General features: G+C 63.0%; 1 long non-coding RNA gene across 1 annotated transcript in view; it reads right to left on the bottom strand.

Annotated features, from left to right (window-relative positions):
• LOC121274228 overlaps nucleotides 1-9,929 on the bottom strand; it is a 120,187-nt gene extending 110,258 nt beyond the window's left edge. The window contains exon 1 of the long non-coding RNA XR_005942238.1: nucleotides 9,761-9,929. This is a non-coding gene — a long non-coding RNA (uncharacterized LOC121274228). The remainder of the gene's footprint in view (nucleotides 1-9,760) is intronic.
• Nucleotides 9,930-25,866: the final 15,937 nt, after the last annotated feature.

Here is a 25,866-nt window from a genome sequence, read left to right as displayed (position 1 = left end):
GAACAGGTGTAGTTACTGACACACACACACTGATATACCCCCTGTCTGTAGGAACAGGTGTAGTTACTGACACACACACACTGATATACCCCCTGTCTGTAGGAACAGGTGTAGTTACTGACTCACACACACTGATATACCCCCTGTCTGTAGGAACAGGTGTAGTTACTGACTCACACACACTGATATACCCCCTGTCTGTAGGAACAGGTGTAGTTACTGACACACACACACTGATATACCCCCTGTCTGTAGGAACAGGTGTAGTTACTGACTCACACACACTGATATACCCCCTGTCTGTAGGAACAGGTGTAGTTACTGACTCACACACACTGATATACCCCCTGTCTGTAGGAACAGGTGTAGTTACTGACACACACACACTGATATACCCCCTGTCTGTAGGAACAGGTGTAGTTACTGACTCACACACACTGATATACCCCCTGTCTGTAGGAACAGGTGTAGTTACTGACTCACACACACTGATATACCCCCTGTCTGTAGGAACAGGTGTAGTTACTGACACACACACACTGATATACCCCCTGTCTGTAGGAACAGGTGTAGTTACTGACTCACACACACTGATATACCCCCTGTCTGTAGGAACAGGTGTAGTTACTGACTCACACACACTGATATACCCCCTGTCTGTAGGAACAGGTGTAGTTACTGACTCACACACACTGATATACCCCCTGTCTGTAGGAACAGGTGTAGTTACTGACTCACACACACTGATATACCCCCTGTCTGTAGGAACAGGTGTAGTTACTGACTCACACACACTGATATACCCCCTGTCTGTAGGAACAGGTGTAGTTACTGACTCACACACACTGATATACCCCCTGTCTGTAGGAACAGGTGTAGTTACTGACTCACACACACTGATATACCCCCTGTCTGTAGGAACAGGTGTAGTTACTGACTCACACACACTGATATACCCCCTGTCTGTAGGAACAGGTAGTAGTTACTGACACACACACACTGATATACCCCCTGTCTGTAGGAACAGGTGTAGTTTACTGACACACACACACTGATATACCCCCCTGTCTGTAGGAACAGGTGCTAAGTTACTGACACACACACACTGATATACCCCCCTGTCTGTAGGAACAGGTGTAGTTACTGACTCACAACACACTGATATACCCCCTGTCTGTAGGAACAGGTGTAGTTACTGACACACACACACTGATATACCCCCCTGTCTGTAGGACAGGTGTAGTTACTGACCACACACACACTGATATACCCCCTGTCTGTAGGAACAGGTGTAGTTACTGACACACACACACTGAATATACCCCCCTGTCTGTAGGAAACAGTGTAGTTACTGACTCACACACACTAGAATATACCACCTGTCTGTAGGAACAGGTGTAGTTACTGACTCTCACACACTGATATACCCCCTGTCTGTAAGAACAGGTGTCAGTTCCTGACACCACCCCACTGATATACCCCCTGTCATGTAGGAACAGGTGTAGTTACTGACACACACCACACTGAGTATACCCCCTGTCTGTAGGAACACAGGTGTAGTTACTGACACACACACACACTGATATACCCCCTGTCTGTAGGAACAGGTGTAGTTACTGACACACACACACTGATTATACCCCCTGTCTGTAGGAACAGGTGTAGTTACTGACACACACACACTGATATACCCCCTGTCTGTAGGAAACAGGTGTAGTTACTGACACACACACACTGATATACCCCCTGTCTGTAGGAACAGGTGTAGTTACTGACACACACACACTGATAACACCCCTGTCTGTAGGACAGGTGTAGTTACTGACAACACACACTGATATACCCCCTGTCTGTAGGAACAGGTGTTAGTTACTGACACACACACACCTGATATACCCCCTGTCTGTAGGAACAGGTGTAGTTACTGACTCACACACACTGATATTACCCCTGTCTGTAGGAACAGGTGTAGTTACTGACTCTCACACACAGATATACCCCCTGTCTGTAGGAACAGGTTGTAGTTACTGACTCACACACACTGATATACCCCCTGTCTGTAGGAACAGGTGTAGTTACTGACAACACACACACACAGATATACCCCTGTCTGTAGGAACAGGTGTAGTTACTGACTCACACACACATGATATACCCCCTGTCTGTAGGAACAGGTGTAGTTACTGACACACACACACACTGATATACCCCCTGTCTGTAGGAACAGGTGTAGTTACTGACTCACACGACACTGATATACCACCTGTCTGTAGGAACAGGAGTTGTAGTTACCTGACACACACAACACTGATATACCCCCTGTCTGTAGAGTCAGGTGCAGTTACTGACACACACACACAGATATACCCCCCTGTCTGTAGGACAGGTGTAGTTACTGACATCACACACAAATATACCCCCTGTCTGTAGGTACAGGTGTAGTTACTGACACACACACACTGATATACCCCCTGTCTGTAGGAACAGGTGTAGTTACTGACTCACACACACTGATATACCCCCTGTCTGTAGGAACAGGTGTAGTTACTGACACACACACACTGATATACCCCCTGTCTGTAGGAACAGGTGTAGTTACTGACTCACACACACTGATATACCCCCTGTCTGTAGGAACAGGTGTAGTTACTGACACACACACACTGATATACCCCCTGTCTGTAGGAACAGGTGTAGTTACTGACACACACACACTGATATACCCCCTGTCTGTAGGAACAGGTGTAGTTACTGACTCACACACACTGATATACCCCCTGTCTGTAGGAACAGGTGTAGTTACTGACACACACACACTGATATACCCCCTGTCTGTAGGAACAGGTGTAGTTACTGACACACACACACACTGATATACCCCCTGTCTGTAGGAACAGGTGTAGTTACTGACACACACACACTGATATACCCCCTGTCTGTAGGAACAGGTGTAGTTACTGACACACACACACTGATATACCCCCTGTCTGTAGGAACAGGTGTAGATACTGACACACACACACACTGATATACCCCCTGTCTGTAGGAACAGGTGTAGTTACTGACACACACACACACTGATATACCCCCTGTCAGTAGGAACAGGTGTATAGTTACTGACACACAGACACTGATATACCCCCTGTCTGTAGGAACAGGTGTAGTTACTGACTCACACCACACTGATATACCCCCTGTCTGTAGGAACAGGTGTAGTTACTGACTCACACACCACTGATATACCCCCCTGTCTGTAGGAACAGGTGTAGTTACTGACACACACACACTGATATACCCCCTGTCTGTAGGAACAGGTGTAGTTACTGACACACACACACTGATATACCCCCTGTCTGTAGGAACAGGTGTAGTTAGTGACACACACACACTGATATACCCCCTGTCTGTAGGAACTGGTATAGTTACTGACTCACAGACACTGATATACCCCCTGTCTGTAGGAACAGGTGTAGTTACTGACTCACAGACACTGATATACCCCCTGTCTGTAGGAACAGGTGTAGTTACTGACACACACACACTGATATACCCCCTGTCTGTAGGAACTGGTATAGTTACTGACTCACACACACTGATATACCCCCTGTCTGTAGGAACAGGTGTAGTTACTGACTCTCACACACTGATATACCCCCTGTCTGTAGGAACAGGTGTAGTTACTGACACACACACACTGATATACCCCCTGTCTGTAGGAACTGGTATAGTTACTGACTCACAGACACTGATATACCCCCTGTCTGTAGGAACAGGTGTAGTTACAGACTCTCACACACTGATATACCCCTGTCTGTAGGAACAGGTATAGTTACTGACACACACACACTGATATACCCCCTGTCTGTAGGAACAGGTGTAGTTACTGACTCACACACACTGATATACCCCCTGTCTGTAGGAACAGGTGTAGTTACTGACTCACACACACTGATATACCCCCTGTCTGTAGGAACAGGTGTAGTTACTGACTCTCACACACACTGATATACCCCCTGTCTGTAGGAACAGGTGTAGTTACTGACTCACACACACTGATATACCCCCTGTCTGTAGGAACAGGTGTAGTTACTGACTCACACACACTGATATACCCCCTGTCTGTAGGAACAGGTGTAGTTACTGACACACACACACTGATATACCCCCTGTCTGTAGGAACAGGTGTAGTTACTGACACACACACACTGATATACCCCCTGTCTGTAGGAACAGGTGTAGTTACTGACTCACACACACTGATATACCCCCTGTCTGTAGGAACAGGTGTAGTTACTGACACACACACACTGATATACCCCCTGTCTGTAGGAACAGGTGTAGTTACTGACTCACACACACTGATATACCCCCTGTCTGTAGGAACAGGTGTAGTTACTGACACACACACACTGATATACCCCCTGTCTGTAGGAACAGGTGTAGTTACTGACACACACACACTGATATACCCCCTGTCTGTAGGAACAGGTGTAGTTACTGACACACACACACTGATATACCCCCTGTCTGTAGGAACAGGTGTAGTTACTGACACACACACACTGATATACCCCCTGTCTGTAGGAACAGGTGTAGTTACTGACTCACACACACACTGATATACCCCCTGTCTGTAGGAACAGGTGTAGTTACTGACACACACACACTGATATACCCCCTGTCTGTAGGAACAGGTGTAGTTACTGACACACACACACACACTGATATACCCCCTGTCTGTAGGAACAGGTGTAGTTACTGACACACACACACACTGATATACCCCCTGTCTGTAGGAACAGGTGTAGTTACTGACACACACACACTGATGTACCCCCTGTCTGTAGGAACAGGTGTAGTTACTGACACACACACACTGATATACCCCCTGTCTGTAGGAACAGGTGTAGTTACTGACACACACACACTGATATACCCCCTGTCTGTAGGAACAGGTGTAGTTACTGACACACACACACTGATATACCCCCTGTCTGTAGGAACAGGTGTAGTTACTGACACACACACACTGATATACCCCCTGTCTGTAGGAACAGGTGTAGTTACTGACACACACACACTGATATACCCCCTGTCTGTAGGAACAGGTGTAGTTACTGACACACACACACTGATATACCCCCTGTCTGTAGGAACAGGTGTAGTTACTGACACACACACACTGATATACCCCCTGTCTGTAGGAACAGGTGTAGTTACTGACTCACACACACTGATATACCCCCTGTCTGTAGGAACAGGTGTAGTTACTGACACACACACACTGATATACCCCCTGTCTGTAGGAACAGGTGTAGTTACTGACTCACACACACTGATATACCCCCTGTCTGTAGGAACAGGTGTAGTTACTGACACACACACACACTGATATACCCCCTGTCTGTAGGAACAGGTGTAGTTACTGACACACAGACACTGATATACCCCCTGTCTGTAGGTACAGGTGCAGTTACTGACACACACACACACTGATATACCCCTGTCTGTAGGAACAGGTGTAGTTACTGACACACACACACTGATATACCCCCTGTCTGTAGGAACAGGTGTAGTACTGACACACACACACACACTTATATTCCCCCTGTCTGTAGGAACAGGTGTAGTTACTGACACACACACACTGATATACCCCCCTGTCTGTAGGAACAGGTGTAGTTACTGACACACACACACTGATATACCCCCTGTCTGTAGGAACAGGGTGTAGTTACCTGACACACACACACTGATATACCCCCTGTCTGTAGGAAAAGGTGTAGTTACTGACCTCACACACACTGATATACCCCCTGTCTGTAGGAACAGTTGTAGTCTACTGACACACACACACTGAATAACCCCCTGTCTGTAGGAACAGGTGTAGTTACTGACTCACACACACTGATATAACCCCTGTCTGTAGGAACAGGTGTAGTTACTGACTCACACACACTGATATACCCCCCTGTCTGTAGGAACAGGTGTAGTTACTGACTCACACACACTGATATACCCCTGTCTGTAGGAACAGGTGTAGTTTACTGACTCCCACACACACTGATATACCCCCTGTCTGTAGGAACAGGTGTAGTTACTGACACACACACACTGATATACCCCCTGTCTGTAGGAACAGGTGTAGTTACTGACACACACACACTGATATACCCCTGTCTGTAGGAACAGGTGTAGTTACTGACACACACACACTGATATACCCCCTGTCTGTAGGAACAGGTTGTAGTTACTGACTCACACACACTGATATACCCCCTGTCTGTAGGAACAGGTGTAGTTACTGACACACACACACTGATATACCCCCCTGTCTGTAGGAACCGGTGTAGTTACTGACACACACACACTGATATACCCCCTGTCTGTAGGAACAGGTGTAGTTACTGACACACACACTGATATACCCCCTGTCTGTAGGAACAGGTGTAGTTACTGACTCTCACACACTCGATATACCCCTGTCTGTAGGAACAGGTGTAGTTACTGACACACACACACTGATATACCCCCTGTCTGTAGGAACAGGTGTAGTTACTGACACACACACACTGATATACCCCCTGTCTGTAGGAACAGGTGTAGTTACTGACTCACACACACTGATATACCCCCTGTCTGTAGGAACAGGTGTAGTTACTGACTCACACACACTGATATACCCCCTGTCTGTAGGAACAGGTGTAGTTACTGACACACACACACTGATATACCCCCTGTCTGTAGGAACAGGTGTAGTTACTGACACACACACACTGATATACCCCCTGTCTGTAGGAACAGGTGTAGTTACTGACACACACACACTGATATACCCCCTGTCTGTAGGAACAGGTGTAGTTACTGACACACACACACTGATATACCCCCTGTCTGTAGGAACAGGTGTAGTTACTGACTCACACACACTGATATACCCCCTGTCTGTAGGAACAGGTGTAGTTACTGACACACACACACTGATATACCCCCTGTCTGTAGGAACAGGTGTAGTTACTGACACACACACATTGATATATCCCCTGTCTGTAGGTACAGGTATAGTTACTGACTCACACACACTGATATAGCCCCTGTCTGTAGGAACAGGTGTAGTTACTGACTCACACACACTGATATACCCCCTGTCTGTAGGAACAAGTGTAGATACTGACTCACACACACTGATATACCCCCTGTCTGTAGGAACAGGTGTAGTTACTGACACACACACACTGATATACCCACTGTCTGTAGGAACAGGTGTAGTTACTGACTCACACACACTGATATACCCCCTGTCTGTAGGAACAGGTGTAGTTAGCTGACACACACACACTGATATACCCCCTGTCTGTAGGAACAGGTGTAGTTACTGACTCACACACACTGATATACCCCCTGTCTGTAGGAACAGGTGTAGTTAGTGACACACACACACTGATATACCCCCTGTCTGTAGGAACAGGTGTAGTTACTGACTCACACACACTGATATACCCCCTGTCTGTAGGAACAGGTGTAGTTACTGACACACACACACTGATATACCCCCTGTCTGTAGGAACAGGTGTAGTTACTGACACACACACACTGATATACCCCCTGTCTGTAGGAACAGGTGTAGTTAGTGACACACACACACTGATATACCCCCTGTCTGTAGGAACAGGTGTAGTTACTGACACACACACACTGATATACCCCCTGTCTGTAGGAACAGGTGTAGTTACTGACTCACACACACTGATATACCCCCTGTCTGTAGGAACAGGTGTAGTTACTGACACACACACACTGATATACCCCCTGTCTGTAGGAACAGGTGTAGTTACTGACTCTCACACACTGATATACCCCCTGTCTGTAGGAACAGGTGTAGTTAGTGACACACACACACTGATATACCCCCTGTCTGTAGGAACAGGTGTAGTTAGTGACACACACACACTGATATACCCCCTGTCTGTAGGAACAGGTGTAGTTAGTGACACACACACACTGATATACCCCCTGTCTGTAGGAACAGGTGTAGTTACTGACTCTCACACACTGATATACCCCCTGTCTGTAGGAACAGGTGTAGTTACTGACTCACAGACACTGATATACCCCCTGTCTGTAGGAACAGGTGTAGTTACTGACACACACACACTGATATACCCCCTGTCTGTAGGAACAGGTGTAGTTACTGACACACACACACACTGATATACCCCCTGTCTGTAGGAACAGGTGTAGTTACTGACACACACACACACTGATATACCCCCTGTCTGTAGGAACAGGTGTAGTTACTGACACACACACACACTGATATACCCCCTGTCTGTAGGAACAGGTGTAGTTACTGACACACACACACAATGATATACACCCTGTCTGTAGGAACAGGTGTAGTTACTGACTCACACACACTGATATACCCCCTTTCTGTAGGAACAGGTGTAGTTACTGACACACACACACTGATATACCCCCTGTCTGTAGGAACAGGTGTAGTTACTGACACACACACACACTGATATACCCCCTGTCTGTAGGAACAGGTGTAGTTACTGACTCACACACACTGATATACCCCCTTTCTGTAGGAACAGGTGTAGTTACTGACTCTCACACACACTGATATACCCCCTGTCTGTAGGAACAGGTGTAGTTACTGACACACACACACACTGATATACCCCCTGTCTGTAGGAACAGGTGTAGTTACTGACACACACACACACTGATATACCCCCTGTCTGTAGGAACAGGTGTAGTTACTGACTCACACCACACTGATATACCCCCTGTCTGTAGGAACAGGTGTAGTTACTGACTCACACACACTGATATACCCCCTGTCTGTAGGAACAGGTGTAGTTACTGACTCACACACACTGATATACCCCCTGTCTGTAGGAACAGGTGTAGTTACTGACTCACACACACTGATATACCCCCTGTCTGTAGGAACAGGTGTAGGTACTGACTCACACACACTGATATACCCCCTGTCTGTAGGAACAGGTGTAGTTACTGACACACACACACACTGATATACCCCCTGTCTGTAGGAACAGGTGTAGTTACTGACTCACACACACTGATATACCCCCTGTCTGTAGGAACAGGTGTAGTTACTGACTCACACACACTGATATACCCCCTGTCTGTAGGAACAGGTGTAGTTACTGACTCACACACACTGATATACCCCCTGTCTGTAGAACAGGTGTAGTTACTGACTCACACACACTGATATACCCCCTGTCTGTAGGAACAGGTGTAGTTACTGACTCACACACACTGATATACCCCCTGTCTGTAGGAACAGGTGTAGTTACTGACTCACACACACTGATATACCCCCTGTCTGTAGGAACAGGTGTAGTTACTGACTCACACACACTGATATACCCCCTGTCTGTAGGAACAGGTGTAGTTACTGACTCACACACACACTGATATACCCCCTGTCTGTAGGAACAGGTGTAGTTACTGACACACACACACTGATATACCCCCTGTCTGTAGGAACAGGTGTAGTTACTGACTCACACACACTGATATACCCCCTGTCTGTAGGAACAGGTGTAGTTACTGACTCACACACACTGATATACCCCCTGTCTGTAGGAACAGGTGTAGTTACTGACTCACACACACTGATATACCCCCTGTCTGTAGGAACAGGTGTAGTTACTGGTTTCCTGATCTATTCCGGCGCTAGTACAATGAACACTCTCTGAATGAAATGGTCCAGAACTCACACCCTCTCTCTGCCATTTTCTGAAGCGTCGGACCGTCAGCAGCGGCCGGAGACGGAGCCCAAGCGCAGAGGCCAGGGCCCAGACCCGGAACTGGACTCAGTGCAGAGACCAGATCCCAATCCCAGGTCTCAGGCCTCAACCCGGACCGTCATTTTTGGGCGCGGCACTGCGCACGCGCGGCAGCTCCGTTTTTTTTATATATATGGCGGTGGCCTCTTCAGTGAGCATATGACGTCATGTCTCGGGGGCGCGGCCAGTGGAAAGGGGCGCGGCTTTGACGTCCGGAACGGGTTCGGCCATTGGTCAAGGATTGGGCGGGGCCAATGTGATGTCAGGGGCTGGCCCGTCCACACAAGGAAGAGGCGTGGCGTCGTGGCGTTGAGGGGGCGGCCCTCCGCTCAGTGAGTGGGCGGGGCCTGCGTACATCGATGGGGCGGGCCATTCTCTCATGGAGGGGTCGGGCCCTGCGGACAATGACGTTTCGGGGCCTGGGGAAACAGCGGGGGCGGGGCCTTTGGTGAGGGCGGGGTGCCTTGCGACCCTGGAGGGGGTGGGGCATTGCGACGTAGAGGGGCGTGGCCTGGGGTCATACAGGGGCGGGGCCTGAGGACGGAGGGGGCGGGGTTTGCAGACAGTGCGAGGCGGAATCTGGGCGGTGTCTCGGGACAGGGAGGGGTTTTCTGGGGCTTGCGGACTGGCAGGGGGAAAGGGAGGGGGGCCTGGGCCCTGGGGGAGGGAGGGGGGCCTGGGCCCTGGGGGAAAGGGAGGGGGGCCTGGGCCCTGGGGGAAGGGAGGGGGGGGGGACAGAGGGAGGGAGGGGGGGGACAGAGGGAAGGGAGGGGGGGGGGACAGAGGGAGGGAGGGGGGACAGAGGGAGGGAGGGGGGGGGACAGAGGGAGGGAGGGGGGGGGGGAACAGAGGGAGGGAGGGGGGGGGGACAGAGGGAGGGAGGGGGGGGGGGGACAGAGGGAGGGAGGGGGGGGGGGACAGAGGGAGGGAGGGGGGGGGACAGAGGGAGGGAGGGGGGGGGACAGAGGGAGGGAGGGGGGGGGACAGAGGGAGGGAGGGGGGGGGACAGAGGGAGGGAGGGGGACAGAGGGAGGGCGGGGGACAGAGGAGGGAGGGCGAGGGGGGACAGAGGAGGGAGGACGAGGGGGACAGAGGGAGGGGAGGGGGGGGGACCAGAGGGAGGGAGGGGGGGGGGGACAGAGGGAGGGGAGGGCGGGGGGACAGAAGGGGCGGGAGGGGGGGGGGACCGAGGGAGGGAGGGGGGGGGGACAGAGGGAGGGAGGGGGGGGGACAGAGGGAAGGGAGGGGGGGGGGACAGAGGGTGGGAGGGGGGGGGGACAGAGGGAGGGAGGGGGGGGGGGACAGAGGGAGGGAGGGGTGGGGGACAGAGGGAGGGAGGGGGGGGACAGAGGGAAGGGGAGGGGGGGGGACAGAAGGGAGGGAGGGGGGGGGACAGAGGGAGGAGGGGCGGGGGGGGGACAGAGGGAGGGAGGGGGGGGGGACAGAGGGAGGGAGGGGGACAGAGGGAGGGAGGGGGGGGGGACAGAGGGAGGGAGGGAGGGGGACAGAGGGAGGGAGGGGGGGGGGACGAGGGACAGAGGGAGGGAGGGGGGGACAGAGGGAGGGAGGGGGGGGGGACAGAGGGAGGGAGGGGGGGGGGGACAGAGGGAGGGAGGGGGGGACAGAGGGAGGGAGGGGGGGGACAGAGGGAGGGGAGGGGGGGGGGGAGACAGAGGGAGGGAGGGGGGGGGGCGACAGAGGGAGGGAGGGGGGGGGGACAGAGGGGAGGGACGGGGGAGGGGGGACAGCGGGAGGGAGGGGAGGGGGGACAGAGGGAGGGAGGGAGGGGGAAGAGGGAAGGGAGGGAGGAAGAGGGGAAGAGGGAGGGACGGGAGGGAGGGGGACAGAGGGAGGGAGGGATGGGAGGGGGACAGAGGGAGGGAGGGAGGGAGGGGGACAGAGGGAGGGGGGAGGGAGGGGGACAGAGGGAGGGAGGGGAGGGAGGGGGACAGAGGGAGGGAGGAGGGAGGGGGACAGGAGGGAGGGAGGGAGGGAGGGGGACAGAGGGAGGGAGGGTGGGAGGGGGACAGAGGGAGGGAGGGAGGGGGGAGGGGGACAGAGGAGGGAGGAGGGAGGGAGGGGACAGAGGGATGGAGGGAGGGAGGGAGGGGGACAGAGGGAGGGAGGGAGGGAGGGCGGGGGAAGAGGGAGGGAGGGAGGGAGGCTGAGGGGGACAGGAGGGAGGGAGGAGGGAGGGGGGAGGGGGACAGAGGGAGGGAGGGAGGGAGGGAGGGAGGAGGGACAGAGGGAAGGGAGGGAGGGAGGGAGGGAGGGGGACAGAGGGAGGGAGGGAGGGGAGGGAGGGAGGGGGACAGAGGGAGGGAGGGCGGGAGGGGGACAGAGGGCGAGGGAGGGAGGGAGGGAGGGGGACAGAGGGAGGGAGGGAGGGAAGGGGACAGAGGGAGGGAGGGAGGGAGGGGGACAGAGGAGGGAGGGAGGGAGGGGGACAGAGGGAGGGAGGGGAGAGGAGGGAGGGAGGGAGGGGGAGGGAGGGAGGGAGGGGGGAGGGAGGGAGGAGGGGGGGGGACAGAGGGAGGGAGGGAGGGGGACAGAGGGAGGGATGGATGGAGGGGGACAGGGGGAGGGAGGGGAGGGCTGGGCAGGGGGACAGGGGGAGGGCGGAGGGAGGGAGGGGGACAGAGAGAGGGAGGGAGGGGGGACAGGGGGAGGGAGGGAGGGAGGGGGACAGGGGGAGGGAGGGAAGGGAGGGGGACAGAGGGAGGGAGGGAGGGGGACAGAGGGAGGGAGGGAGGGAGGGGGACAGGGGGAGGGAGGGAGGGGGACAGGGTGAGGGAGGGGGACTGAGGGAGGGGGACTGAGGGAGGGGGTCTGAGGGAGGGAGGGAGGGGACAGAGGGAGGGAGGGAGGGGGACAGAGGGAGGGAGGGAGGGAGGGGGACAGAGGGAGGGAGGGAGGGAGGGGGACAGAGGGAGGGAGGGAGGGGGACAGAGGGAGGGAGGGAGGGAGGGGGACAGAGGGAGGGAGGGAGGGGGACAGAGGGAGGGAGGGAGGGAGGGAGGGGGACAGAGGGAGGGAGGGAGGGAGGGAGGGGGACAGAGGGAGGGAGGGAGGGAGGGGGACAGAGGGAGGGAGGGAGGGAGGGGGACAGAGGGAGGGAGGGAGGGAGGGGGACAGAGGGAGGGAGGGGGACAGAGGGAGGGAGGGAGGGAGGGAGGGGACGGAGGGAGGGGGAGGGAGGGGGACAGAGGGAGGGAGGGAGGGAGGGGGACAGAGGGAGGGAGGGAGGGGGACAGGGGGAAGGGAGGGAGGGAGGGGGACAGAGGGAGGGAGGGAGGGAGGGACAGAGGGAGGGAGGGAGGGGGACAGAGGGAGGGAGGGAGGGAGGGGACAGAGGGAGGGGAGGGAGGGGGACAGGGGGAGGGAGGGAGGGAGGGGGACAGAGGGAGGGAGGGAGGGGGACAGAGGGAGGGAGGGAGGGAGGGGGACAGAGGGAGGGAGGGAGGGAGGGGGACAGAGGGAGGGAGGGAGGGAGGGGGACAGAGGGAGGGAGGGAGGGAGGGGGGGACAGAGGGAGGGAGGGGAGGGGGACAGGGGGAGGGAGGGAGGGAGGGGGACAGAGGGAGGGAGGGAGTGAAGGGGACTGAGGGAGGGAGTGAGTGGGGACTGAGGGAGGGAGTGAGGGGGACTGAGGGAGGGAGTGAGGGGGACTGAGGGAGGGGGACAGAGGGAGGGGGACAGGGGGAGGGAGGGAGGGGGACAGGGGGAGGGAGGGAGGGAGGGAGGGGGACTGGGGAGGGGGACAGAGGGAGGGGGACAGGGGGAGGGAGGGAGGGGGACAGGGGGGGGAGGAGGGGGGACAGGGGGCGGGTGACAGAGGGAGGGAGGGAGGGAGGGGGACTGAGGGAGGGGGACTGAGGGAGGGGGACTGAGGGGGACAGGGGGAGGGGGACAGAGGGAGGGGGACAGAGGGAGGGAGGGAGGGGACAGGGGGGAGGGAGGGAGGGGGGACAGGGGGAGGGAGGGAGGGGGACAGAGGGAGGGGGCAGAGGGACGGAGGGAGGGGGACAGAGGGACGGAGGGGAGGGGGACAGAGGGAGGGGGACAGAGGGAGGGGGACAGAGGGAGGGGGGACGAGGGAGGGAGGGAGGGGGACAGAAGGACGGAGGGAGGGGGACAGAGGGAGGGGGACAGAGGGAGGGGGACAGAGGGAGGGAGGGAGAGGGGACAGGGGGAGGGAGGGATGGAGGGGGACAGGAGAGGAGGGAGGGAGGGAGGGGGACAGAGGGGAGGGATGGGAGGGAGGGGGACAGAGGGAGGGAGGGAGGGGGCCAGGGGGAGGGAGGGAGAGGGGACAGGGGGAGGAGGGAGGGGGGGACAGAGGGAGGGGGACAGAGGGACGGAGGGAGGGGACAGAGGGACGGAGGGAGAGGGGACAGAGGGAGAGGGGACAGAGGGAGAGGGGACAGAGGAGGGGGACAGAGGGAGGGAGGGAGGGGGGACAGAGGGAGGGGGACAGGGGGGAGGGAGGGAGGGAGGGGGACAGGTGGGAGGGAGGGATGGAGGAGGGGGACAGAGGGAGGGAGGGAGGGAGGGGGACAGAGGGAGGGAGGGAGGGAGGGGGACAGAGGGAGGGAGGGAGGGAGGGGGACAGAGGGAGGGGGACAGAGGGAGGAGGGAGGGGGACAGAGGGAGGGAGGGAGGGGGACAGAGGGAGGGAGGGAGGGGGACAGAGGGAGGGAGGGAGGGAGGGGGACAGAGGGAGGGAAGGGAGGGAGGGGGACAGAGGGAGGGAGGGAGGGAGGGGGACAGGGGGAGGGAGGGAGGGAGGGGCACAGGGGGAGGGAGGGAGGGGGAGGGAGGGAGGGGGACTGAGGGAGGGAGGGAGGGGGGACAGAGGGAGGGAGGGAGGGGGACAGAGGGAGGGAGGGAGGGAGGGGGACAGAGGGAGGGAGGGAGGGAGGGGGACAGAGGGAGGGAGGGAGGGAGGGAGGGGGACAGAGGGAGGGAGGGAGGGGGAGGGAGGGAGGGGGACTGAGGGAGGGGGACTGAGGGAGGGGGACTGAGGGAGGGAGGGAGGGGGACAGGGGGAGGGTGACAGAGGGAGGGAGGGAGGGGGACTGAGGGGGACAGGGGGAGGGGGACAGGGGGAGGGAGGGAGGGAGGGGGACTGAGGGAAGGGGGACTGAGGGAGGGGGACTGAGGGAGGGAGGGAGGGGGGACAGGGGGAGGGAGGGAGGGGGACAGTGGGAGGGGAGGGAGGGAGGGGGGACGGAGGGAGGGAGGGGAGGGAGGGGGGACAGAGGGAGGGAGGGAGGGGGACAGGGGGAGGGAAGGGAGGGAGGGAGGGGGACAGAGGGAGGGAGGGGAGGGGGACAGAGGGAGGGGGACAGGGGGAGGGAGGGAGGGGGACAGAGGGACGGAGGGAGGGGGACAGAGGGAGGGAGGGAGGGGGACAGAGGGAGGGAGGGGGACAGAGGGAGGGGGACAGAGGGAGGGAGGGAGGGGGACAGAGGGAGGGGGAGAGAGGGAGGGATGGAGGGGGACAGAGGGAGGGGGACAGGGGGAGGGAGGGAGGGGGACAGAGGGACGGAGGGAGGGGGACAGAGGGAGGGGGACAGAGGGAGGGAGGGAGGGGGACAGAGGGAGGGAGGGAGGGGGACAGAGGGAGGGAGGGAGGGGGACAGAGGGAGGGAAGGAGGGGGACAGAGGGACGGAGGGAGGGGGACAGAGGGAGGGAGGGAGGGGGACAGAGGGAGGGGGACAGAGGGAGGGGGGGAGGGGGACAGAGGGAGGGAGGGAGGGAGGGGGACAGGGGGAGGGAGGGAGAGGGGGGGGAAAGATGGAGGGAGGGAGGGGGACAGGGTGAGGGAGGGAGACAGAGGGAGGGGGACAGAGGGAGGGAGGGAGGGGGACAGAGGGAGGGAGAGGGGACAGAGGGAGGGAGGGAGGGAGGGAGGGGGACAGAGGGAGGGAGGGAGGGAGGGAGGGGGAGGGAGGGAGGGAGAGGGAGGGGGAGGGAGGGAGGGAGGGAGAGGGAGGGAGGGGGAGGGAGGGAGAGAGAGGGAGGGAGGGAGGGGGACGGAGGGAGGGGGACAGAGGGAGGGGGACAGAGGAGGGAGGGAGGGGGACAGAGGGAGGGAGGGAGGGAGGGGGACAGAGGGAGGGAGGGAGGGGGGACAGAGGGAGGAGGGAGGGGGACAGAGGGAGGGAGGGAGGGAGGGGGCAGAGGGAGGGAGGGAGGGAGGGGGACAGAGGGAGGGAGGGAGGGGGACAGAGGGAGGGAGGGAGGGGGACAGAGGGAGGGGGACAGGGGGAGGCAGGGAGGGAGGGAGGGGGACAGAGGGAGGGAGGGAGGGGGACAGAGGGAGGGGGACAGGGGGAGGGAGGGAGGGAGGGAGGGGGACAGAGGGAGGGAGGGAGGGGGACAGAGGGAGGGGGTCAGGGGGAGGGAGGGAGGGGGACATAGGGAGGTGGACAGAGGGAGGGAGGGAGGGGGACAGAGAGAGGGAGGGGGACAGAGAGAGGGAGGGGGACAGAGGGAGGGAGGGAGGGGGACAGAGGGAGGGAGGGAGGGGGACAGAGGGAGGGGGACAGGGGGAGGAGGGGGACAGAGGGAGGGGGACAGGGGGAGGGAGGGAGGGAGGGGGACAGAGGGAGGGGGACAGAGGGAGGGAGGGAGGGAGGGGGACAGAGGGAGGGGGACAGAGGGAGGGAGACAGAGGGAGGGAGACAGAGGGAGGGAGGGGGACAGAGGGAGGGAGGGGGACAGAGGGAGGGGGACAGAGGGAGGAGGGAGGGGGACAGAGGGAGGGGGACAGAGGGAGGGAGGGTGGGGGACAGAGGGAGGGGGACGAGGGAGGGGGACAGAGGGACGGAGGGAGGGGGACAGAGGGTGGGGGACAGAGGGAGGGGGACAGAGGGAGGGGGACAGAGGGAGGGGGACAGAGGGAGGGGGACAGAGGGACGGAGGGAGGGGGACAGAGGGAGGGGGACAGAGGGAGGGGGACAGAGGGGGGGGACAGAGGGAGGGAGGGGGACAGAGGGAGGGAGGGGGACAGAGGGAGGGGGACAGAGGAGGGAGGGAGGGGTGACAGAGGGAGGGGAGACAGAGGGAGGGGGACAGAGGGAGGGGGACAGAGGGAGGGAGGGAGGGAGGGGGACAGAGGGAGGGGGACAGAGGGAGGGAGGGAGGGAGGGGGACAGAGGGAGGGAGGGGGACAGAGGGAGGGGGACAGGGTGAGGGAGGGGGACAGAGGGAGGGGGACAGGGTGAGGGAGGGGGACAGGGTGAGGGAGGGGGACAGAGGGAGGGGGACAGAGGGAGGGGGACAGAGGGAGGGAGGGAGGGGGACAGAGGGAGGGGGACAGGGTGAGGGAGGGGGACAGTGTGAGGGAGGGAGGGGGACAGTGTGAGGGAGGGAGGGGGACAGAGGGAGGGAGACAGAGGGAGGGAGGGAGACAGAGGGAGGGAGGGGGACAGAGGGAGGGAGGGGGACAGAGGGAGGGGGACAGAGGGAGGGAGGGAGACAGAGAGAGGGAGACAGAGGGAGGGAGGGAGAAGAGGGAGGGAGGGGGACAGAGGGAGGGAGGGGGGACAGAGGGAGGGGGACAGAGGGAGGGAGGGAGGGGGACAGAGGGAGAGAGGGGGACAGAGGGAGGGGGACAGAGGGAGGGAGGGAGGGGGAAGAGGGAGGGGGACGGAGGGAGGGAGGGGGACAGAGGGAGGGGGACAGAGGGAGGGAGGGAGGGGGGACAGAGGGAGGGAGGGAGGGAGGGGGACAGAGGGAGGGGGACAGAGGGAGGGAGGGAGGGAGGGGGACAGAGGGAGGGGGACAGAGGGAGGGGGACAGAGGGAGGGAGGGAGGGAGGGGGACAGAGGGAGGGGGACAGGGTGAGGGAGGGGGACAGAGGGAGGGGGACAGGGTGAGGGAGGGGGACAGAGGGAGGGGGACAGAGGGAGGGGGACAGAGGGAGGGAGGGAGGGGGACAGAGGGAGCGAGGGAGGGAGGGGGACAGAGGGAGGGGGACAGGGTGAGGGAGGGGGACAGAGGGAGGGGGACAGTGTGAGGGAGGGAGGGGGACAGAGGGAGGGAGGGAGACAGAGGGAGGGAGGGAGACAGAGGGAGGGGGACAGAGGGAGGGAGGGAGGGGGACAGAGGGAGGGAGGGGGACAGAGGGAGGGAGGGAGGGGGACAGAGGGAGGGAGGGGGACAGAGGGAGGGGGACAGAGGGAGGGGGGGAGGGGGACAGAGGGAGGGAGGGAGGGGGACAGAGGGAGGGAGGGGGACAGAGGGAGGGAGGGGGACAGAGGGAGGGGGACAGAGGGAGGGAGGGAGGGGGACAGAGGGAGGGGGACAGAGGGAGGGAGGGAGGGGGACAGAGGGAGGGAGGGAGGGAGGGGGTCAGAGGGAGGGAGGGAGGGAGGGGGGTCAGAGGGAGGGAGGGAGGGTGACAGAGGGAGGGAGGGTGGGAGGGAGAGGGAGGGAGAGGGAGGAGGGAGAGGGACAGAGGGAGGGAGGGAGGGGGACAGAGGGAGGGAGGGAGGGAGGGGGACAGAGGGAGGGAGGGAGGGAGGGAGGGGGACAGAGGGAGGGAGGGAGGGAGGGGGACAGAGGGAGGGAGGGGGACAGAGGGAGGGAGGGAGGGGGACAGAGGGAGGGAGGGAGGGAGGGGGACAGAGGGAGGGAGGGAGGAGGGGACAGGGAGGGAGGGAGGGGGGACAGAGGGAGGGGGACAGGGGAGGGAGGGAGGGGGACAGGGGAGGGAGGGAGGGAGGGAGGGGACAGAGGGAGGGAGGGAGGGGGACAGAGGAGAGGGGGACAGAGGGAGGGGGACAGGGGAGGGAGGGAGGGGGACAGGGGGAGGGAGGGAGGGGGGACAGAGGGAGGGGGACAGAGGTAGGGGGACAGAGGGAGGGAGGGAGGGAGGGGGACAGAGGGAGGGAGGGAGGGGGACAGAGGGAGGGGGACAGGGTGAGGGAGGGGGACAGAGGGAGGGAGGGAGACAGAGGGAGGGGGGACAGACGGAGGGAGGGAGGGGGACAGAGGGAGGGAGGGGGACAGAGGGAAGGAGAGGGGGACAGAGGGAGGGGGACAGAGGGAGGGAGGGAGGGGGACAGAGGGAGGGAGGGAGGGAGGGGGACAGAGGGAGGGGGACAGAGGGAGGGGGACAGAGGGAGGGAGGGAGGGGGACAGAGGGAGGGAGGGAGGGGGGGACAGAGGGAGGGAGGGAGGGAGGGGGTCAGAGGGAGGGAGGGAGGGAGGGAGGGGGACAGAGGGAGGGAGGGAGGGAGGGGGAGGGAGGGAGGGAGGGGGGACGGAGGGCGGGGGACAGAGGGAGGGAGGGAGGGCGGGGGGACAGAGGGATGTGAGGGAGGGCGGGGGGACAGAGGGAGGGAGGGAGGGCGGGGGACAGAGGGAGGGAGGGAGGGAGGGGGACAGAGGGAGGGGGAGGGAGGGAGGGAGGGAGGGGGAGGGAGGGAGGAGGGAGGGAGGGGAGGGAGGGGGACAGGGGGAGGGAGGGAGGGAGGGAGGGGGACAGAGGGAGGGGGAGGGAGGGAGGGAGGGGAGGGGGAGGGAGGGAGAGGGAGGGAGGGGGAGGGAGGGGGACAGGGGGAGGGAGGGGGACATAGGGAGGTGGACAGAGGGAGGGAGGGAGGGGGACAGAGGGAGGGAGGGGGACAGAGGGAGGGGGAGAGAGGGAGGGATGGAGGGGGACAGAGGGAGGGGGACAGGGGAGGGAGGGGGACAGAGGGAGGGAGGGAGACAGAGGGAGGGGGACAGAGGGAGGGAGGGAGGGAGGGGGACAGAGGGAGGGAGGGAGACAGAGGGAGGGGACAGAGGGAGGGAGGGACGGGAGGGGGACAGAGGGAGGGGGACAGAGGGAGGGGGACAGAGGGAGGGACGGGAGGGGGACAGAGGGAGGGGGACAGAGGGAGGGAGGGAGGGGGACAGAGGGGGGGGGACAGAGGGAGGGAGGGGGACAGAGGGAGGGAGGGGGACAGAGGGAGGGGGGACAGAGGGAGGGAGGGAGGGGGACAGAGGGAGGGGGACAGAGGGAGGGAGGGAGGGGGGACAGAGGGAGGGGGGACAGGAGGGAGGGAGGGGGGAGGGGGACAGAGGGAGGGGGACAGAGGGAGGGGGGGGAGGGGGACAGAGGGAGGGGGGAGGGGGACAGGAGGGAGGGGGACAGAGGGAGGGGGACAGAGGAGGAGGGGGACAGAGGGTGGGGGACAGAGGAGGGGGGAGGGGGACAGAGGGAGAGGGGGGGGGGGACAGAGGGAGGGGGACAGAGGGGGAGGGAGGGGGACAGAGGGGAGGGGGACAGAGGGAGGGGAGGGAGGGAGGGGGGACAGAGGGAGGGGGGACAGGGGGACAGAGGGAGGGGGACAGAGGGAGGGGGACAGAGGGAGGGGGAGGGAGGGGGGGACAGAGGGAGGGAGGGGGACAGAGGGAGGGGAGGGAGGGACAGGAGGGAGGGGGGGGGGGAGAGAGGGAGGGGGACAGAGGGAGGGGGACAGAGGGAGGGGGACAGACAGAGGGAGGGGAGGGAGGGAGGGGGACAGAGGGAGGGAGGGAGGGGGACAGAGGGAGGGGGAGAGGGAGGGGACAGAGGGAGGGAGGGGAGGGGAGAGGGAGGGGGACAGAGGAGGGAGGGAGGAGGAGGGAGGGGGACAGAGGGAGGGGGAGGGAGGGGGACAGAGAGGGGGACAGGGGGAGGAGGAGGGAGGGAGGGGGAGGGGGAGGGGGACAGGAGGGAGGGAGGGGAGAGGGGGACAGAGGGAGGGGGGGACACAGAGGGAGGGGAGGGAGGGAGGGGGACAGAGGGAGGGGGACAGGGAGAGGGAGGAGGGGACAGTGTGAGGGAGGGAGGGGGACAGAGGGAGGGAGGACAGAGGGAGGGAGGGAGACAGAGGGAGGGGGACAGAGGGAGGGAGGGAGGGGGGACAGAGGGAGGGAGGGAGGGGGAAGAGGGGAGGGAGGGGGACAGAGGGAGGGGAGACAGAGGGAGGGAGGGGGACAGAGGGAGGGGGGACAGAGGGAGGGAGGGAGGGGGACAGAGGGAGGGGGACAGAGGGAGGAGGGAGGGAGGGGGACAGAGGGAGGGGACAGAGGGAGGGAGGGAGGGAGGGGGACAGAGGGAGGGGGACAGAGGGAGGGAGGGAGGGAGGGGGACAGAGGGAGGGGGACAGGGTGAGGGAGGGGGACAGAGGGAGGGGGACAGGGTGAGGGAGGGGGACAGAGGGAGGGGGACAGAGGGAGGGAGGGAGGGAGGGGGACAGAGGGAGGGAGGGAGGGAGGGAGGGGGACAGAGGGAGCGAGGGAGGGAGGGGGACAGAGGGAGGGGGACAGGGTGAGGGAGGGGGACAGAGGGAGGGGGACAGAGGGAGGGAGGGAGACAGAGGGAGGGAGGGAGACAGAGGGAGGGGGACAGAGGGAGGGAGGGAGGGGACAGAGGGAGGGAGGGGGACAGAGGGAGGGAGGGAGGGGGGACAGAGGGAGGAGGGGGACAGAGGGAGGGGGACAGAGGGAGGGAGGGGGACAGAGGGAGGGAGGGGGGACAGAGGGAGGGGGACAGAGGGAGGAGGAGGGAGGGGGGACAGGGGGAGGGAGGGGGACAGGGGGAGGGAGGGAGGGAGGGGGACAGAGGGAGGGGGACAGAGGGAGGGGGACAGAGGGAGGGAGGGAGACAGAGGGAGGGGGACAGAGGGAGGGAGGGCGGGGGACAGAGGGAGGGAGGGAGGGAGGGAGGGGGTCAGAGGGAGGGAGGGAGGGAGGGAGGGTGACAGAGGGAGGGAGGGAGGGAGGGAGAGGGAGGGAGAGGGAGGGAGGGAGGGAGGGGGACAGAGGGAGGGAGGGAGGGAGGGAGGGGGACAGAGGGAGGGAGGGAGGGGAGGGGGACAGAGGGAGGGAGGGAGGGAGGGGGGTCAGAGGGACAGAGGGAGGGAGGGAGGGGGACAGAGGGAGGGAGGGAGGGAGGGGGAGGGAGGGAGGGAGGGGGGGGACGGAGGGCGGGGACAGAGGGAGGGAGGGGGACAGAGGGAGGGAGGGGGACAGAGGGAGGGAGGGAGGGGGGACAGAGGGAGGGAGGGAGGGAGGGGGACAGAGGGAGGGAGGGAGGGGGACAGAGGGAGGGGGACAGGGGGAGGGAGGGAGGGAGGGAGGGAGGGGGACCAGAGGGAGGGAGGGAGGGAGGGGGACAGAGGGAGGGGGTCAGGGGGAGGGAGGGAGGGAGGGGGACAGAGGGAGGGAGGGAGGGGGGACAGGGGGAGGGAGGGAGGGGGACAGAGGGAGGGAGGGGGACAGAGGGAGGGAGGAGGGGGACAGGGGGAGGGAGGGAGGGGGACAGGGGGAGGGAGGGAGGGGGACAGAGGGAGGGGGACAGAGGGAGGGGGACAGAGGGAGGGAGGGAGGGAGGGGGACAGAGGGAGGGGGACAGAGGGAGGGAGGGAGGGGGACAGAGGGAGGGGGACAGAGGGAGGGAGGGGGACAGAGGGAGGGGGACAGAGGGAGGGAGGGAGGGGGACAGAGGGAGGGGGACAGAGGGAGGGAGGGGGACAGAGGGAGGGGGACAGGGTGAGGGAGGGAGGGAGGGTGAGGGAGGGAGGGAGGGGGACAGAGGGAGGGAGGGAGACAGAGGGAGGGGGACAGAGGGCGGGAGGGAGGGAGGGGGACAGAGGGAGGGAGACAGAGGGAGGGAGGGGGACAGAGGGAGGGGGACAGAGGGAGGGAGGGAGGGGGACAGAGGGAGGGGGACAGAGGGAGGGAGGGGGACAGAGGGAGGGAGGGGGACAGAGGGAGGGGGACAGAGGGAGAGAGGGAGGGGGACAGAGGGAGGGAGGGAGGGGGACAGAGGGAGGGGGACAGAGGGAGGGAGGGGGACAGAGGGAGGGGGACAGAGGGAGGGGGACAGAGGGAGGGAGGGAGGGAGGGGGACAGAGGGAGGTGGACAGGGTGAGGGAGGGGGACAGAGGGAGGGGGACAGAGGGAGGGAGGGAGGGAGGGGGACAGAGGGAGGGGGACAGGGTGAGGGAGGGGGACAGAGGGAGGGGGACAGTGTGAGGGAGGGAGGGAGGGAGGGGGACAGGGGGAGGGAGGGAGGGGGACAGAGGGAGGGAGGGGGACAGAGGGAGGGGGACAGAGGGAGGGAGGGAGGGAGGGGGACAGAGGGAGGGGGACAGAGGGAGGGGGACAGAGGGAGGGAGGGAGGGGGACAGAGGGAGGGAGGGGGACAGAGGGAGGGGGACAGAGGGAGGGAGGGAGGGAGGGGGACAGAGGGAGGGGGACAGGGTGAGGGAGGGGGACAGAGGGAGGGGGACAGAGGGAGGGAGGGAGGGAGGGGGACAGAGGGAGGGGTCAGGGTGAGGGAGGGGGACAGAGGGAGGGGGACAGTGTGAGGGAGGGAGGGAGGGAGGGGGACAGAGGGAGGGAGGGAGACAGAGGGAGGGGGACAGACGGAGGGTGGGAGGGGGACAGAGGGAGGGAGGGGGACAGAGGGAGGGGGACAGAGGGAGGGAGGGAGGGGGACAGAGGGAGGGAGGGAGGGGGACAGAGGGAGGGGGACAGAGGGAGGGAGGGAGGGGGACAGAGGGAGGGGGACAGGGGGAGGGAGGGAGGGAGGGGGACAGGGGGAGGGAGGGAGGGAGGGGGACAGAGGGAGGGGGACAGAGGGAGGGAGGGGGGAAGAGGGAGGGAGGGAGGGCGGGGGCGTTTGGAGAGGGAGGGAGGGAGGGCGGGGGCGTTTGGAGAGGGAGGGAGGGAGGGCGGGGGCGTTTGGAGAGGGAGGGAGGGAGGGCGGGGGACAGAGGGAGGGAGGGAGGGAGGGGGACAGAGGAGGGAGGGAGGGAGGGGGACAGAGGGAGGGGGGAGGGAGGGAGAGGGAGGGAGGGGGAGGGAGGGAGGAGAGAGGGAGGGAGGGAGAGGGAGGGAGGGAGGGGGACGGAGGGAGGGGGACAGAGGGAGGGAGGGAGGGGGACAGCGGGAGGGAGGGGAGGGGAGGGGGACAGAGGGGGGGAGGGGGACAGAGGGAGGGAGGGAGGGAGGGGGGACCAGAGGAGGGAGGGAGGGGGGGACAGAGGGAGGGAGGGAGGGGGACAGAGGGAGGGGGACAGGGGAGGGAGGGAGGGGGACAGAGGGAGGGAGGGAGGGAGGGGGACAGAGGGAGGGGGTCAGGGGGAGGGAGGGAGGGGACAGAGGGAGGGAGCAGAGGGAGGGAGGGGGACAGAGGGAGGGAGGGGGACAGAGGGAGGGAGGGGGACAGAGGGAGGGAGACAGAGGGAGGGAGGGGGACAGAGGGAGGGAGGGGGACAGAGGGAGGGAGGGAGGGGACAGAGGGAGGGAGGGAGGGGGACAGAGGGAGGGAGGGGGACAGAGGGAGGGGACAGAGGGAGGGAGGGAGGGGGACAGAGGGAGGGAGGGAGGGGGACAGATGGAGGGGGACAGGGGGAGGGAGGGAGGGAGGGGGACAGGGGGAGGGAGGGAGGGAGGGAGGGGGACAGAGGGAGGGGGACAGAGGGAGGGAGGGAGACAGAGGGAGGGGGACAGAGGGAGGGAGGGAGGGAGGGGGACAGAGGGAGGGGGACAGAGGGAGGGAGACAGAGGGAGGGAGGGGGACAGAGGGACGGAGGGAGGGTGACAGAGGGTGGGGGACAGAGGGAGGGGGACAGAGGGAGGGAGGGAGGGGGACAGAGGGAGGGCGGGGGACAGAGGGAGGGGGGACAGAGGGAGGGAGGGAGGGGGACAGAGGGAGGGGACAGAGGGAGGGAGGGTGGGAGGGGACAGAGGGAGGGGGACAGAGGGAGGGAGGGAGGGAGGGGGACAGAGGGAGGGGGACAGAGGGAGGGAGGGAGGGAGGGGGACAGAGGGAGGGGGACAGAGGGAGGGAGGGAGGGAGGGGACAGAGGGAGGGGGACAGGGTGAGGGAGGGGGACAGAGGGAGGGGGACAGGGTGAGGGAGGGGACAGAGGGAGGGGGACAGAGGGAGGGAGGGAGGGGGACAGAGGGAGGGAGGGAGGGAGGGGGACAGAGGGAGGGGGACAGAGGGAGGGAGGGAGGGAGGGGGACAGAGGGAGGGAGGGAGGGAGGGGGACAGAGGGAGGGAGGGAGGGGGACAGAGGGAGGGAGGGAAGGAGGGGGACTGAGGGAGGGGGACAGGGTGAGGGAGGGGGACAGAGGGAGGGGGACAGTGTGAGGGAGGGAGGGGGACAGAGGGAGGGAGGGAGACAGAGGGAGGGGGACAGAGGGAGGGAGGGAGGGGGACAGAGGGAGGGAGGGGGACAGAGGGAGGGAGGGAGGGGGACAGAGGGAGGGGGACAGAGGGAGGGAGGGGGACAGGGTGAGGGAGGGAGGGGGACAGAGGGAGGGGGACAGAGGGAGGGAGGGAGGGGGACAGAGGGAGGGGGACAGAGGGAGGGAGGGAGGTTGACAGAGGGAGGGAGGGAGGGGGACAGGGTGAGGGAGGGGGACAGAGGGAGGGGGACAGGGTGAGGGAGGGGGACAGAGGGAGGGGGACAGGGTGAGGGAGGGGGACAGAGGGAGGGGGACAGAGGGAGGGGGACAGGGTGAGGGAGGGGGACAGGGTGAGGGAGGGGGACAGGGTGAGGGAGGGAGGGAGACAGGGGGAGGGAGGGAGGGGGACAGAGGGAGGGGGACTGAGGGAGGGAGGGAGGGGGACAGGGGGAGGGAGGGAGGGGGATAGAGGGAGGGGGACTGAGGGAGGGAGGGAGGGGGACAGGGTGAGGGAGGGAGGGCGACAGAGGGAGGGGGACAGAGGGAGGGAGGGAGGGGGACAGAGGGAGGGAGGGAGGGGGACTGAGGGAGGGAGGGGGACAGAGGGAGGGAGGGAGGGGGACAGAGGGAGGGAGGGAGGGGGACTGAGGGAGGGAGGGAGGGGGACAGGGGAGGGAGGGGGACAGGGGGAGGGAGGGGGACAGGGGGAGGAGGGAGGGAGGGGGACAGGGTGAGGGAGGGAGGGGGGACAGGGTGAGGGAGGAGGGCCTGGGGACAGGGTGAGGGAGGAGGGCCTGGGGACAGGGTGAGGGAGGGAGGGAGGGGGACAGGGTGAGGGAAGGAGGGAGACAG

The sequence above is a fragment of the Carcharodon carcharias genome, assembly GCF_017639515.1.
Source record: "Carcharodon carcharias isolate sCarCar2 chromosome 35 unlocalized genomic scaffold, sCarCar2.pri SUPER_35_unloc_3, whole genome shotgun sequence".
NCBI classification, from domain to species: Eukaryota; Metazoa; Chordata; class Chondrichthyes; order Lamniformes; family Lamnidae; genus Carcharodon; species Carcharodon carcharias.
Note: the sequence above shows the minus strand (reverse complement) of the source record. Positions and strands in the feature narration are given on the sequence as shown.